At 34.9% G+C, this 9,780-nt stretch overlaps 1 pseudogene; it reads left to right on the top strand.

Annotated features, from left to right (window-relative positions):
* The first annotated feature begins 1,698 nt into the window (after positions 1-1,698).
* LOC111743724 lies at positions 1,699-1,814 on the top strand (annotated as a pseudogene).
* The last annotated feature ends 7,966 nt before the right edge of the window (positions 1,815-9,780 follow it).

The following is a 9,780-nucleotide window of genomic DNA, read 5'->3' on the forward strand; positions in this document are numbered from 1 at the left end:
TAACATTTATAGAACACGTGAGTCCAAAAGGCACTACACGTACATTAACTCATATAATAATTTATCGTAACAAACTTATGGTCGCTTTTATTTATGATTCTGTTTTTTGCATGTGAGATGGAGGGGATTATCAAGATTAAATTATGCATCCAAGTTCTATTCAGTAAATTGAATAACCAGTTTTACCGAATCCAAGTAATTCAAAAGTTTGACTTTCTTCTCAAACTTTGCTCTCAAAATATGTTTCCCTCATTCCTACCCTAAGAATTTTAAGGAAAATTAAAAAAAACACATATATACTCACGTACTCGTGCCCACACACGAACAAGCATACAGAACAACAAAACTTGACATGATTGAAAATCCATAAGCTACATTTTACTTAAACTCATAACATTGTTCATAACCTTGAATACACATTAGATTCACCTCAATAATCTTGAAGAAACACTGTCCCTAAATCTGATCCCAATCATAGTCCAAATTGCAAAAAAAAAAAAAAAGTCCTTGAGCGAAATAGCCAGCATTGAGAATGCTGAGTGTGATACAGAGACTCCATTTATGCCACAGTGTATTTTTCTAGTTATAACTTGATAAGCAGAATGTTATTCTGTGAAAAAGAACATATTCGATCTATAATCTAAAAGATTTTTGTCTGCTTTTCTCATTAGGCTTATTATCTTCCCTTCTAAGGGAAACTGCCTTGAATGAAGTTGTCCTCTGTTGTGACTGTCAGAATCTTCAGATCTAGGGCCGCTAAACTTCAGGACATTTTACATTAATCCCCTTTTGTCTAAATGCTAATCTGTCACCTGGCTGGGAAACAGTGTGCAGGAGTCCTAACTCCTTTCTCATGCAGCATTTTACAGATCTATAAGTGAATTATTATTCCTTTACAGGCTAAGATTCGTGTTAATGGATTACCCAGAACTACATCGAGTCTTAAATGTCTTTTCATGTAGCTCATTATTTACGAGTAATATAAAATCTGTCTGTGAAAGCATCCAGGCTGCCTTTCTCATTGCCCCTGCCTTGTTCATCTCCAACTTCTAGTGCATAACGGGAACGTAAGTATTTGTTGAATGAATGCTAAAGAGTTATACATAGGGTTTCAGTTATTTTTTTTCTGTTCATTCTGAACTGTTCTTTCCAGACATTGTCTGTTTTGAATATTTAGGATTACTGGCTGAAGTTGAGATTGAAAACAAAAAGTGCCTTAAGAATTTGTTACAAGTGTCATCAAGGGCATCTTCGTTTTACAAATCTTTCTCAGCGTGTACATGCAAAAATGCAGAAAATAAGGGCACCGCTTAGATTAGGGAAGGCTGACATTCTTCTAGAGATTTAGGAAGGAAAAAATATTTGATCAGCAGTACTGATTTCTTCAACTTAATATTGTTTCCTTTCATCTCTACATAAAGATTTTATTTATTTCTCTTTAATTATTTGCATTGGATCTTCTGAAGTCTCCCTGTGTTCTTTTATCAGCACAAATATTCCAAATGACCCATCATGTCTTATTAGGGCCTACTCGATATTGACTGTAGTACTTTTCCAAATTGTTTTTTGGTATGCTTATCAAGTTTTGATTTAAATTCAAATTATTAAGACGTGGTTCCATAATGCAGTCGTTAGCGCCTCTGCTTTACATGCAGAAGGTCCTGGGTTCACACTCCAATGGAGCCACAGTCCATCATAGTCTACAGCCAGGTCACCCTGAATAAGCCTGATGTCTGTTCTCGAAAGCTAAGCAGGGTCGGGCCTGGTTAGTACTTGAATGGGAGACCACCTAGGAAGACCAGGTGCTGTAGGCATAAATAATAACAAATTAAATTTAAAAAATTCAAATTATTAATAATGTTTTTTATCCAATTCTTTTCTCTCCTCCTCTAGTCTTCCTTTCTTCTCCCTTTCTTTATGCCTTTCCTCCCTATTTTTGCTTTGCCCCTCTGTTTGTTTTCTATGGCCTCTATGTTTTTTTGGCCCGATGTCTGAACAATTATTGCTTCCAATCTCTTGAATATTTATTAAAAGAATTATGCCATTTATTTATTGAAATAAAATTTATTTAAAGATGGACTACCCACAAGGCACTGCGGTAGGTGACAGGGCACTGTAACTATAATATAGTGTAAAGGGAGGAGAGGAAAAAGCAGTAGGTAAGACAAGTGTAAAAGAATTTAGCTGGTATTCCTGTTCTTCGAACAGTGTTCATCCTTTTAAAATTTCACTCTGACGCAAATGCAAACTTTCACATATATTCTTTGGACCTTGACTGCCATTCTCGCCTGCAGACTTGGAAGTAATATATCTCTCTTCGATGACCTCCGAATCCTCTGCTATCATTAAAATAACTGAAAAATAAAATTATAAAAGCACAACCCGTAGCCAATGTGAATAAGGATGTATCCTTATATGTTTTCTAATATAAAAATAATTAATTCATCACTAATGAATTTAAATTTTATTTTATGGCTTGTTATAGCAAGAAGTGCATTTCACACTCCACTTTTCTTTCTAGGAGTTATACTGGCTAACGTAGAATAAACTTTTTGCTCTTGTTTCTGGTTCATCACCTGCTCAGCTAGCCCTCTACATGCGATTAAGTAGTCATTTATATTGTGAGTACCGAGATATAATTAAATGGCTGCCCATCGCTATTGTAAATGTATCTCTTTCTGATTTGTAGATTAAAAAAAAAGCAAATAACTTTTCTAATTAACATGCTAGAGCCTATGGTGGTTTTCCCAAAGTAATTTTCTCTTGTGTTGTATTTTTTTCTTTTTAGATAATTATTGATGAACCTAAGATCTCCAAAATGTCCCAATTAGTACTGGATGCTGAGTTTTCTTTGCAAGCACTCAATTGCATCCATCCATCACCTAAGTAATATTTAGAACTGAGTAATGCAAATCCTAAGTAAAGGATATAGTGCTCTCCACTGGAGCAGAATGGCTTCACACCTTTTTCTCTTCTAAACTCCGTTTCTCCAGTGTTATTATCTTTATTTATCCTTTTTTCGAAATCTTTTCTTCCCCCTTATGCAGCGTCCAGTCTAATCCTGTTTGTCTCTCAGGTTCCATTAATGGTCTTACCACTTTCATCTTTCCTTTATCTTTTCTACATCTGTTTTTTCCTTTCGCATTTTTTTCCTTTTATTGTTCTCTGCTATTTTCTTTCCTCTTATTTCTAAGGCTCCCTATTTCTCTGCCCATTTCTTTATTGTTTTCTTAGCCCGTTCAGATTTTTTCCAACAGCCAGGCGTGAATACTTCTATTTTTGTCTCTCTTTCTAGACATGCGATCTCTCATGTGATCTTCTCAATCGGCTTTGCCTTCTTTCTACTTCTCTCATTTTCTTGTGCTCAAACATAGCACGTTGAACTCTCCTTTCCCATCTCCTCTTCCCCCAAAATATTTGGCCTTCAGTTTTCTCCTTTGTGTTGTCATCGTGTGCCACATATTAAGGCAGTTCTGAGGAACAGAATTGTTAATACTTTAAAACATATAATCGTGCACATAGCTCCTGTACATCTGAAAAGGCTCTGAAAAACATTAACAAGTCAGGTAAGACAGGGATTTAGACTGGAACCAAGAGCAAATAAACCATTCATGGGGAAAAGAAATATTTCATAAGGTGACAAGTAATCCTTCCCCAAATGCTTAAGTCGTAAAAAATGGTTTTACATTCAAGAGAAAAAGCCCCTTGTATGGCAGCCCTGAGATGACCATTTTAAATAGAACTATATGAGATGAGCTTATTTGAAACTTACAAAGCCGACATAGAGATATCCTGCTTACTAAAATGAAAACTGATATTCATTTCCTTAATTAATTGATCAACGACAAGCAGCATGTTATTGGAACTCTGTATGACTAGAATACAACAGCATACATTAATTAGCACGGCTCAGCAATTGTTAAACATTAAGTGATTCTGTGCTGGTTGACAAATTGTCATTACTTCGTGAGTAAGCTGCAGCCTCCCCAGCCAGTGTGGACCTCCTCCGGCTCCCCCCATAGTATGGTTCATGTCAGCCAGCAACTGAAGAATTGATGCCTAGACCAGCGGGAGCCTTATCTATCTGCCGCAGTGCCCATTCTAAGCATCTGTTCAGATCTGTTGCAATTCTGAATTTTACTTTAGAAAATTGGAAATAAAAATAAAATGCCCTTTTGGTTAAACTCACAATCTTGGGCATGCAACTCGTGCACATTGCATGAGAGTTATGCACAAGTTACGCGAAAGCCCAGTGGAAATGTTAATGAATGATATAACCTATGCCTTGAACTTTCCCATATGTCACCTCATCTAGCTCTGAAAGGAACTCTGCAGCTGTGCTGGTTTCTGGTGGGGAGGTGAGGCTGGAGCTGAGCAGGTGTGACTGGATGCTGTGGAGGGTGTCTGCCCTCCTGCTCTGCTCATTTATATAGTGTCTCAGTGAAGAATAAACTGCATGCAGTGATGTTCCAGACCTTACATGATGTAAACTTGCCAGGCATAACTCCCGATGTTCAGTTTTATATGTAGGTGGCTGTCACCAGCTGATGGCAACAGCATATACTTCTAAAGGCAATAAGAACAGGTAGACATTAAAAAAAAGAAAAGTGAAATCTCAGCATATATATACATTCTCTATATATGGGTACAATAAAGATTTTTTAGCAAGAAAATAAAACGATTAGATTGTAAATGTGAAAGCTCATTAATGAACAATCTAAATGAACAGCTTTCAAATAAAAGTTGCAAAACATATAAAAAATTAGATGTCATAAGACTCACTATTAAATTAACTGGTTTTTAAATTTCTCATAGAAAATAGCTTGTCTGTTAACAGATGCTAACATTACTCTCACAAAGACCCCAAATAGATATCTACCCCTCAACTTGACATTCACAGCCATATACAGTCTGGCCCCAAACCCATTGAGCTCCATACAAGGATTCTAGCTAAAGTTCACATTTGCCTTATTCTAAATATTTGCCATACTTTGATTCATCATTAATGCATTCCACTAGACCTGGAATGCAGTTTCCCTGTAGTTATCTATCCAAATCTTACTCTATTCATCACCGCTCAGTTTGAGTGTCACTGCTACACCAAGCCTTCGTTCCTGCTCATAGGGCAGAGAGGCCTGTCTCTTCCAAACTCACTCTGCATTCAGTGTCCAACCACTTCTGGTACTTATCACATTCAGCCGGGCACTGTTGTTAATTGACTCTGTTTCAAATCTTCCTTTTAAAACCATGAGCACTTTGAGACCGGGAATTAAGTCATCATTCATGTGTACAAGGTAACAGTGCATAGCAAAAAGCCATGATCAGAAGAAGTACTTAATGAATAATTAAGGAACATAGCATAAACAACATTACTTGGCCACAATCAAGAACCAATATATATATATATTGAATCTTGATTGATATATATATAGGCTTCATAAAAAACATCTAAAATGTTGGATTATAGCTCAGGCTATTGCATACCTAATCGCTCTGCTGGCTACAAGTGGCCTTGAATAGGATTATATTAAACATTGATTGCGAAAGATAGTGAGAGAGTAATAATAAACCAAAGGGGGCGATTGAACAAACAAAATTAAGGCAATATTAAGGCATTCAGTTAAGTTGTAAGATATTAGTTTATTTTTTCCTCCCATTTGTAAATTCTTTATATTAAACTTTAAGAAGAATATTGGATTATTTTGCCATACAGAGTGAAATATTTGCTGGATTTATTTGTGCATCTCTAGCTTCAGGGTTCTTTAGCAGAAGAAATAATACATTTATGAAAAAATAAGTTATTTTGGTCGAAATTTCATGAAGTTACTTGAGTTATCTCTTCTCTCAAATCTAGTTCTTATAGCGTGTTAGCTATATGTTCTATGCTGTCTGGAACTTTAGGAGTGTGTTTTATGTAAGGCAGAACAGAGTGGTGGAAGATCAGAAAATAAGAATTTGTTATAAAAATATTGATTTTATATTTAAATATATCAATGACTTCAGTATCAATCCTGATCAAGTCACGGATAATCTCGGACATTTTAATATTCCATTATTGCTTCACCGCAATGTCTCCCACAGGACAATAACTACTTCACAAAGAGAATAGCATGGCAGTTAGGACCCCTTGTGTTAATTCCTATTTCTACTCGACACTTAATGTTTTCTCAAGTTGATTAGATTTTCTTTTTTGCTTTTATAACCAGAAGTCAGTCAGTTTCTCTCTTTCTGTCTCTCTCTTCCATATTAATGTATTATATATTAGAATTAAGTTTATAACATGTACTGTAAGTGGAATTATATATGACGAATAAATATACATATTGTGCATATATATGTAATAAATGCTCATTGAATGTGTTCTGTTAACATCCTATATACCTTAAAAGAAACCCCATTTATAGATTGTCAAGAATTTTAGAGTTTTGTCAATTATATTGTATAAGATATCTTGTTTACATATGTATAATACATATACACATATACATGCACAGGCAATATATGTATATACCTATATATTCAAATGTTACATTTTAAAATTTAATAAAAAAAAAAATTGGTCTCTGTTTTCTTCTCAATTTACTCGTACTTATTACCAAAGGAAAAAAGGAGCCATTTGTCTGTAATTGGGCAATGGGTCGATAGATCCTTATCTAACAAAGAACTGTTAAACACCACCACTTCTGGGGTGGAAAAGTTTGCAGTTATCAGCCCTTCAATTTAAGATATAAGAGGATTTTAACTGCCCACTGAGGGAACCAAGAAATATCTACAATCCAAGTATTATTAAAAACTCCAGACCTAGAAATAATCCCTGAAGGGGAAAAATAAATGAATAAACACCTTGACATGAGCCCATGAAAAGTTCTTCAAAAAGATAGAAAGAAACAGGTGCAGAGCGAGATGGTGACCAGGAGAGCAGCACACGAACAACAGAAATGCTTGCGAACATCTGCTTTGCATTCCATTAAAATCATTGCAATACACTCTAAAAAAAAAAAAAAAAAGATGAAAATGAGAGAATTCATATTTATTTCGTGTTCTACGGTGAAAAGCGAGCTTACTGAGCTCAAATATGATTAAAATTTCTGGAAAAATAAAGATATAACTGGAGAATTAAAATCTGTGTTGGAAATAATAAAATCTAAAATTGATACCAAGGTTAAGTAAGTGATGTAAAGAATAAACTTGAGAATGTTTTTCCCAGAATTAATTGGCACGATATTCCAAGGACTTAGAGATGACCATGACCTCCCAGAAGCCAAGAACAAAGGCAAGGTTCAATTCTGGACTACACAATATCTATTTTCATTTCAATAATCAAAACAAAGTTTATGTGGAAAATTGATATGAAGAAGTACGTTGTCCATGGGACAGCTAGTTGAAATGTAACTTTCAGGGATTAGATTTTGAATGGTTCTCTCATTTTGTTTTATATTCAGAAGATTCTTGGAAGAGATGAAATTATCATTAATAGCATGTGCCACAGAAAATGTCTTTGAAATAGGACTTTTAACTTCAATTACCATAGCAATTAAAGAATATTAACATTGGAAATAACCCCAGTTTTAAGTAATTATTCCATAGCTAAGGTTCAATACATAGCAAACCAATTCCTTTTTGAAAATTCTGGAGTAAAAATGTCCTTAAAACACTATTTTAAAGATGTTCTAAAATTAAAATGACCAACCTTAAAATATCAGCTTTTAAAAATAGTTCTCCTCCTCCTGAGACCTAATAAACCAAGCTGTTCTTTTTTTTTTCCCCCTCCCTCAGAGGGAAAGGACATTTTATGACTAAGCTGTAAATCGTTAACTGTATACTGTTATAATTGAAATGCTGACATAGTCTTAACTATAATGGTGAAATCTGCATCAACTCAATCTCAGCTGCTACACAGAGATACAATCAAGATACTATCTGATATTTTGGCAGGTGAAGAAGGGTACTGCTCAAACCAATGCAATTCGATTCTCTTTGAGATACCTTTAGCTATACATAAACATTCTGTGTTTCTACATCTGCATATTCTATCCATTTAAAAGAAAATAGAAATCCCTCACACTTTTTTCAGATTTCAAAACTGGCCTCACAAATAACTCAAATGTGCTTCCTCTTCATATATTCAGAATATATTTGTTTGAAAAGATCTGTGAATGTCAAGATATAAAACAAGCAGCCAAACGTTACAGGACTATCCCGACATTTCAACTTCAAATTGTACTCATACTATATACTATATTCATACTACAAACAGGTGGCATTTTATCTATACTTATACCACAGACAGGTGGAATTTTATTTCTACCTCGTGTTTTTTTCCACCTAACTTCTATTTTAGTTTTTTTTCTATTCCTTCTCTGTGATTACCACGTTGTAAGTTCTTTTGTGGGTAGAGACCATGAATTAACCATCTGTGCATTTTCCACAGGGGAGAATAGGTCTTTATAAACTTTCATAAATAATATTCCTGAAATTATTAATTTATTATTATTAATTTAACAAAACTCTAATACAGCTGTTAAATAGTATTTTCTTTCAATTTTTTACCCAGTGAAATTCTTGATGTAGTTTGACATCTTGTTCCGTTTGTGCAACCAGAGATACCATTTCTTGTTAACGTTTTTTTTAGACTTTCTCGCCTTTTTTGATCATCAAGTAAGTGCCTAATGACTTCAGAAAATGTCCAAATATTATGCCTCTTCTCAAAGAACTGCCTTTTACGTGCCTAACTATCAAAAGAGAAGAAAGCGTAATGTGGAAAAAGTTATTTTTAAAACCCTGTCCTCTATTCTACAGAGAATATAAATTTCAAAAAATGTGACTTCCCAAACATCTGCTCCGTAAGCAGCGAAGCCTGGCCGGAGTGCTTCTGAGTCCTCCTGCTGCCAAAAGCACCCTGTGTCGGGGAGGAACGGCTGGCTCCCACACTGGAATGGATCAAAAAGGAGGGCAGGGTACCGCGGGCTAGAGAAAGGCAGCCGCAAGGGAGAGGACAGAGTGACAAATTCTCTCAGAAACCACCTACCACTTGCTTTGCAACTGTAGTGTGGTTTATTCCATTTCAGAAGGCGAATTAAAACGCAGGAGATGGTTAGAGATGCTACTTCATCTCAATGGAAAACAAAATTAGGTACAGATGGTGAGGATCTGCTCTCTTACCTGGAATTGTAAAGGTGGTACTTTGTCACTGAATAGCCTCACTTGGCTGAAGTCATACAAATCACAGTGGGTGATTTTAATGTTTTAGGCAATTATTTCTCTCATCTCCTAATCCCTCAAATGATTTCTAGAGTAAAAAAAAAAAAAAAATGCCATTCTTATATAATTGTGCTGACTCATGTTTGAGATATAAAAATAAATCAGAAACTATTTGTTCAATATATCGTTCGAGATTAAAAAATAAAGTTCAGAAAGAGAGGAAAAAATCTCAACACTTTTAACGGAATCTGTAAAAGTTCAGCAAACATTTTCATCACACAGATGATTAGTAGTGAGCTACATGCTGAGGACTGAAGAATAAAAACGATGTGTGATGTCATTGGCACTTGTCTACAAAAGAAGCGCTGGGGAAGGCTGGAATATTTTATTTTCTTTGACTTTGTTCTTATTTCACTTATCCTTAAATATGAAAAAAAAATTTAATTATAAAAGAATTCAAACATTCAGAACAGGACAACAAATAATATCAGATACACATGTACTCACAATTTATTAAAAGTTAATAATTGCCATAAGGAATGTATGGGTATGCTGTGTGTGTACATTTATATATGAAAA

The sequence above is a fragment of the Pteropus vampyrus genome, unplaced genomic scaffold (assembly GCF_000151845.1).
Source record: "Pteropus vampyrus isolate Shadow unplaced genomic scaffold, Pvam_2.0 Scaffold119, whole genome shotgun sequence".
In the NCBI taxonomy this organism is placed as follows: Eukaryota; Metazoa; Chordata; class Mammalia; order Chiroptera; family Pteropodidae; genus Pteropus; species Pteropus vampyrus.